Source organism: Aulonocara stuartgranti (genome assembly GCF_965226115.1).
Source record: "Aulonocara stuartgranti genome assembly, chromosome: 23".
Classification (NCBI taxonomy): Eukaryota; Metazoa; Chordata; class Actinopteri; order Cichliformes; family Cichlidae; genus Aulonocara; species Aulonocara stuartgranti.
This window is the reverse complement of record NC_138958.1, coordinates 51,271,758-51,278,857: the sequence shown is the minus strand read 5'-3', so window position 1 is coordinate 51,278,857 and position 7,100 is coordinate 51,271,758. Positions and strand designations below refer to the sequence as shown.

Sequence of the window (7,100 nt, the reverse complement as noted above, 5' to 3'; positions counted from 1 at the left end):
ATTTTGCCAAACCTGAGACTTGAATACAATCATCTACAGACTACTATGCAATGTCATAGTGGCCATTTTTAATACAGTCTATGACTAAGGCTCAGGTCTGGCTCTGACACCGGAAATTAACGAGTTATAAAGACCTAAAGATCAGTTGGCTCAGGTTACATCTCTGTCATTTATCTACTTCAAGTTTACATTAGTAAACTGAACTATGCAACATCACCAATTTTGTACTAATTCTATTTACTGATATGATTTTAATGATTTGTGAAACCGCTTTTCATTTTGCTCCTTAATTCAAAAGTGAAATAAAGTCAGACAAGAGTAGTTTAATTTTGAAAAAGGCAAAATAAAGACAATCCCTATGGACTGGGCAAAAACAACCACTGGAAACAACATCTGTTATCTGATCTCATTAACTCTTTATTCCCACATGGCCTCAGAGAAATTAAATTTTGGTATTGGTTATTACATTATGGACTTCGTTTACAGTGGAAGAAAAAGTAAAGAGCAGAAGGGAAAGGGTGAACAAATTGCTCAGTAGTGAGCAGGAGAATGTGGGAGGCACATCAAGGAATATTATTGTTTCTTTTGCATACTAATGAGCCAGAAAAACATGAGGAGGGAGGGCAAGAAAGCAGAGGTGAGCAGGTTCAGGAAGGCAGAGCCACCCATATGTTTATTTAACTGGAAAGAAAGGAGGGACAGAGACATGGATGGAAGGGAAGAATGGCCTTACTTACTCTTCATCAGGATAATAATGAGGCATAATGAAGGAAGAGACAGAAGAAGGCTGGGTAGCAAAGCACAGAAGAGAAAAGAGGAAAGTCACCAGACAGAGGTGAAAGAGAAGGAGGGATGCAAAGGCTAGAGGAATGACACACATTTTTTCCGACATTGACGCACCTTACTTAATGACTGCACTTACTGTTGAACCTGGAACCCATCCTAGCTACCATAGGGTGAGAGGCGAGGCCCACATCTCACCCAATGGTGAGAATGAAACAGGTTTTGTTACACTTACAAATGAGGACTCATACAGGCAATAATATGCAATCCTAGCCAACGAGAGAGCGGGCCACCTACTAATTAGAAGGTTTATGTTTCGATCCCTGTTCTAGTCTGCCTGCCAAATATGTTTGTGCAAGATACTAAGTTGCTTTCTGTATCCATCAGAGTATAAATGTGAATGTTAGACAGAAAGCACTTCAGCATAGAAAAAAGTGCTTCTTTGAACGGGTGAATGAGACATGTTGTTTAAAGCAGTTTGAGTGCTTAGATAGAGTAGGGAGGTGCTACGTTAGAACGAGACCATATCACAGTGTAATTCATATTTAAAATAAGTGAAAATGTCATCAGAAAAAAAATACATTGACCTCAAAGCCTGGAGTATGAATGTGTGTGAATGTTAGATGAATGATAAAAAGCACTTACCTGGAAAGAGCAAAGAAAAAAGTGCTTGAGCCAAAGTGCGATCGTGGCTCAAGAGTTGGGCGTTCGTCTTGTAATCGGAAGGTTGCCGGTTCGAGCCCCAGCTTGGACAGTCTCAGTTGTTGTGTCCTTGGGCGAGACACTTCACCCGTTGCCTACTGGTGGTGGTCAGAGGGCCCGGTGGCGCCAGTGTCCGGCAGCCTCGCCTCTGTCAGTGCGCCCCAGGGTGGCTGTGGCTACAATGTAGCTGCCATCACCGGTGTGTGGATGATTGGATGTGTAAAGCACAAGTTGTATGAAGCAATTTGAGTGCTCAGTTATAGTAGAAAGGCGCTATATAAGAACCAGTCCATTTACCATGAATATACTTTTGCCCTTGTTACAATTTGTCAACCAGACAGCAACTTTTTTACATTGAACAAAACAAAAAGTAATTAAGCAGTGTTTTGGATATATCTCTATATACAGATATATATAGCAAGAGAGAGAGAAGAGAGAGATATTCTTTTGGGTGATTACTATGCTTACAGTCTGGTGAAAGCAAACTTTTAGAAAAAGAGCTGAACAGCTGTACATTAGTGACTAGATACTTGAGTTTTGTCCTTGATCTTCGCCAGGTGTGTAAGTCGCATTTACCTAATCATACAGCATAAGTCAAAGAGTCATAGTCATAAACTTTGACTACTTGTTATGTAAAATTCACATGCACATCCCCACAGATGCATCAGGGAAATCTCGGGGCTCTTGCCCAAGGATACTTCCACACATAGAGGAGTCGGGGATCAGTCCACTGATGTTCTGAGTGGCAGACAACTTGTTCTACAGATACTGGCCCCTGCTATATACTGGCTATTTTTAGAGGTGGGTATCTTCTATTGATGACAGATTTTCACAGTTGGAGCTTATTGAGTGCACAACCTGTCAGAAGGCTGAGAGACTGGTGCGTGGTGTGGTGTGGATCCAAAGGCAGACAGTAGTTTTCACAAGAATACAAGGCTTTATTGACTCAGGAATCAGGAAGGGAGTGAGTATTAAATTTGAAGTGAGCTGAGTATTTACTAGAGATAATGCTTACTGAGAAAGCAGGGGGTAGTACTCTCTGAGGGGAAGCAACCACGGGAGTGTCAAGGCGTGAGATGAAGTAGGCAAACCAAGATGTCTGACCTTTTGTGCAGTGATCTGGTGGTAAGCAGTGAGCAGGAAAAAACTAGATGGAGGGAAGTTCATATTTTTACAGTAGCAAAGTATACAGGGCAGCAATAAATGAATAAATGCAGCATACCTTAGAAAATATATCTAATCAAATCAAATCAAATCAAATCACTTTTACTGTCACATCACATGTGCAGGTACATTGGTACAGCACATGTGAGTGAAATTCTTGTGTGCGAGCTTCACAAGCAACAGAGTTGTGCAAAAATACAATAATGTAAACAAGCAAAATACAAGAATGGCTAAATCTGAAACTAATAAATATATGTACAATATATAATAGTATATGCATTTCTGGATGTGTATACTAAATATTTTTCTACGTGTGTGTGTGTGTGTGTGTGTACACATATTTTACAAATTAAATAGAGTAAACAATAAATAAAATATATAAAAATATACAGAGTTGAGACGTGCAAAACAGTGGCATCACTGTACAGTATGGAGTGCATAATGTTAAAGTTCCAGTAGTGAAGGTGAGGTGTCTATGACGTGTTCAGCAGTCTGATGGCCTGATGGAAGAAGCTGTTTCTCAGTCTGCTGGTACGGGACCGGATGCTGCAGAACCTCCTTCCTGATGGAAGTAGTCTGAACAGTTTATGGCTGGGGTGACTGGAGTCCTTGATGATCCTCCCCGCTTTCCTCAGGCACCGCTTCCTGTAGATGTCTTGGAGGGAGGGAAGCTCACCTCCAATTATCCGTTCAGAGCACCGCACTACTCGCTGGAGAGCTTTGCAGTTGTAGGCGGTGCTGTTGCCATACCAGGTGGTGATGCATCCAGTGAGGATGCTCTCAATGGCACAGTGATAGAAGGTCCTGAGGATGCGGGGGCTCATGCCGAATCTTTTCAGTCTCCTGAGAAAGAAGAGGCGCTGCTGCGCCGCCTTCACTGTTTTGTTTGTGTGTACTGACCACGTAAGATCCTCAGCCAGATGTACGCCAAGGAACCGGAAGCTGCTCACTCTCTCCACAGCAGCGCCGTTGATGGTGATGGGGGTGTGTACTTCTCTGCACCTCCGGAAGTCCACTATCAACTCCTTTGTCTTTGCGACGTTGAGGGTGCGATGGTTGTCTTGACACCAGTGGGTCAGGGCGCTGACCTCCTCCCTGTAAGCCGTCTCATCACCATTGGTGATAAGACCCACCACTGTAGTGTCGTCCGCAAACTTCACAATGATGTTGGAGTTGTTAGTGGCTGTGCAGTCGTAGGTGTAGAGTGAGTACAGGAGAGGGCTCAGTACACACCCCTGTGGAGCACCAGTGTTCAGTGTGATGGGGGATGAGGTGATGCTGCCCAGTCTGACCACTTGGCGTCTGTCAGACAGGAAGCTAAGGATCCAGCTGCAGAGGGAGCTGCTCAGTCCTAGATCCTGCAGTTTCCTGTCCAGCTTCGAGGGAACGATGGTATTGAATGCTGAGCTGTAATCTACAAACAGCATTCTCACATACGTGTCTCTCTTCTCCAGGTGTGACAGGGCAGTATGTAGTGTCAGGGCTATGGCATCATCAGTGGACCTGTTGTGGCGGTATGCGGACTGTAGAGGGTCCAGTGAGTCGGGTAGTGCAGAGCAGATGAAGTCCCTGACCAGCTTCTCGAAGCATTTGCTTACGATGGGGGTCAGGGCTACAGGTCGCCAGTCGTTCAATGAGGAGATGGTGGAGGATTTGGGTACAGAGACGATGGTGGCCATTTTGAAGCAGGCTGGGACTACAGACAGAGAGAGGGAAAGGTTGAAGATGTGCGTGAACACTCCAGCCAGCTGAGCCGCGCATGACTTGAGGACGCGGCCGGGAATCCCGTCCGGACCAGTAGCTTTGCGTGCGTTCACCTTCCTGAAGCACCTCCGCACATCCTCCTCAGACACAGTGTGCGCACTGACGTCATCCGCGGTGCGCACACTGTCCGGTCTCATGGTGTTCCCTGAGTGCTCGGTCAGTGTCGGCTTGTGGGGGAATGTAAACAGCCGTAATAATCACTGCTGTAAATTCCCTCGGTAGCCAGAATGGCCGGCACTTAATCATCAGGTACTCCAGGTCCGGTGAGCAGAAGGATTTGACCGGGTGCACGTTCGCATAATCACACCAGCTGTTGTTGATCATGAAACACACACCACCGCCTCTGCTTTTCCCAGTAAGATCCTGTGACCTGTCCGTGCGATGCACGGAGAACCCCGGTAGTTGTATTGCGGAGTCCGGTACCTTGTCCGATAGCCAGGTTTCTGTGAGGCAGATCACGCAGCAGTCCCGCATCTCTCGCTGGAATGAGATCCGTGCCCAAAGCTCGCACAGCTTGTTCTCCAGAGACTGCACATTAGCCAGTAATAAACTGGGTAACGGTGGTCTGTTAGTGCGCCGTTTGCGGCCTCCAGGGCCAGAGAACAAAGGCGTCTCAGGTGAGATGAATGGGGGGTCTGCAAACGGAGCGTCCGTGTTGCAAAACTTGAACTCCGGAAAGTTATAAGAAAGACCGTCTTTTATGTCCAGTAAGGTTTGTCGGTCGTACACAAGGAGACATGTGCTACTCGCGAAAAAATGAAGGAAAAGTAAAATTAAACACAGAAAAAAGCTGTTGCTTGGGGGAGCTCGCGACGAGGCTGCCATAATCGGCGCCATCTTGTAGATCACTGATATATATATATATAATATATATATATATATATATATATATATACGCCAAAGCAGCTGGATAGCGTAGTGGTTAGACTACACGCCTTTGGAACAGAGGATCGCAAGTTCGATTCCTGCCTGGGGCGTCTGTATCCAGTAAGGGTCCTAAGGCTAGACCCCCTATGCTAAGCAAGCCTACCGCAGACATGAGCGAGACAGATAAATATGAAGGCATGCCGGCTCGGACGTCGCCCGGATCAACAAGGTCCGCGTCAGGTGTTGAGGAACCAGGGCACCCTGACGAAAAGTGGGCTACTGGAACAAGAAGGCATCGGTGGGCAAGAGACGAAAACAGGGCGTTGTTGGAATGCTACTATGCAAGTAACCCCGGCGGAAGGGGCTACATGAATAGGATTAGGGACCTATGGATTCTTCGATACCCAACATCCACAATGACGGCGAAACAACTAGTAGCTCAGTGTTCCAACATTCGAAAGAAGGGACTGCTCTCACAGCTAGAGATTGACGAGGTACAACACAAATGCTACGGCAAGGAGGAGTCAGGACGCCAGGTCAGGGGGGAGATATCATCACCCCCACCCGAGATTGGGTACATAGCCCCAAGTGCGATAGGAGAAGGATCGTTGAGTGCGAGAGGAACTGACCTGAAAAATAGGATCATGGCCAAGCTTGAAACCTGGATCCCGCGTAGCCGGTTACCAAGATTACGTGAAGTTCCCTCAGAAGGTCTGCTAGATGATGTTAATGCAGCACTACGGGCAATACCTACAACCACGATTACCGACACTAACAAGCTGATCTACAATACGGCAACAGTGATCAGTGAGATGCTTGGCTACAAGTTGAACAGCGACAAGGGGCAGTACCCTCCATGGAGAAGGAGGCTAGAGGGCAAGATCAAAGTAGCACGGAGGGAGGTTAGCCAACTAACGGAGTTGCAGAAAGGTGCGACAAATAAGGTGCCTAAGAAATACAGCAAGCTGTCCATACCTGAGGCCTTGGAAACTGCCAAGCAAAGACTCACAGCCTTGGCCAGCCGCTTGAGGAGGTACACCAGAGAGATAGAAGGCAGGAGAATAAACCAGCTGTTCTCCACAGAACCAGCAAAGGTGTACTCTCAGTGGCAAGGGAACAATAAGAGAACAGCACCACCAAGGCTGGAGACGGAGCAATACTGGAAGAGCATATGGGAGAAGGATGCAACCCATAACGGCAATGCTCAGTGGCTAGAGGATCTGAGGGCTGACCACAGCGACCTCCCTGAACAGGGTCCAGTAACCATCACAGTGGCAGATATCCAAGAAAGGGTCTCCAGTATGAAGAGTTGGACAGCACCAGGGCCCGACATGGTTCACGCCTACTGGCTGAAGAAGCTGACTGCACTCCACGAGCGTCTGGCAGCACAAATGAACCAGCTGCTAGTTAACGAGAGACACCCGGAATGGCTAACTGAAGGCCGGACGGTCCTGATCCCCAAGGACCCCAAGAAGGGACCGGTCCCCTCCAACTACCGACCAATAACCTGCCTCAGTACTACATGGAAGCTCCTGTCAGGCATCATATCGGCTAAGATGAACAGGCACATGGGTCAATACATGAGCGGGACACAGAAAGGAATTGGCAAGAATACCAGAGGCGCAAAACACCAGCTACTGGTAGACAGAACAATCAGCCGAGACTGCAAGACCAGACTGACCAACCTGTGCACTGCCTGGATTGATTACAAGAAGGCCTATGACTCAATGCCCCACAGCTGGATACTGGAATGCCTAGAATTGTACAAGATCAATGGGACCCTAAGAGCCTTCATCAGGAACTCAATGGGGATGTGGCGT

At 47.0% G+C, this 7,100-nt stretch overlaps 1 long non-coding RNA gene across 1 annotated transcript in view; it reads left to right on the top strand.

The window, feature by feature from the left end:
• Positions 1–7,100, top strand: part of LOC309700347 — a 227,684-nt gene that overhangs the window by 190,667 nt on the left and 29,917 nt on the right. The gene's annotated exons all lie outside the window — the stretch shown is intronic.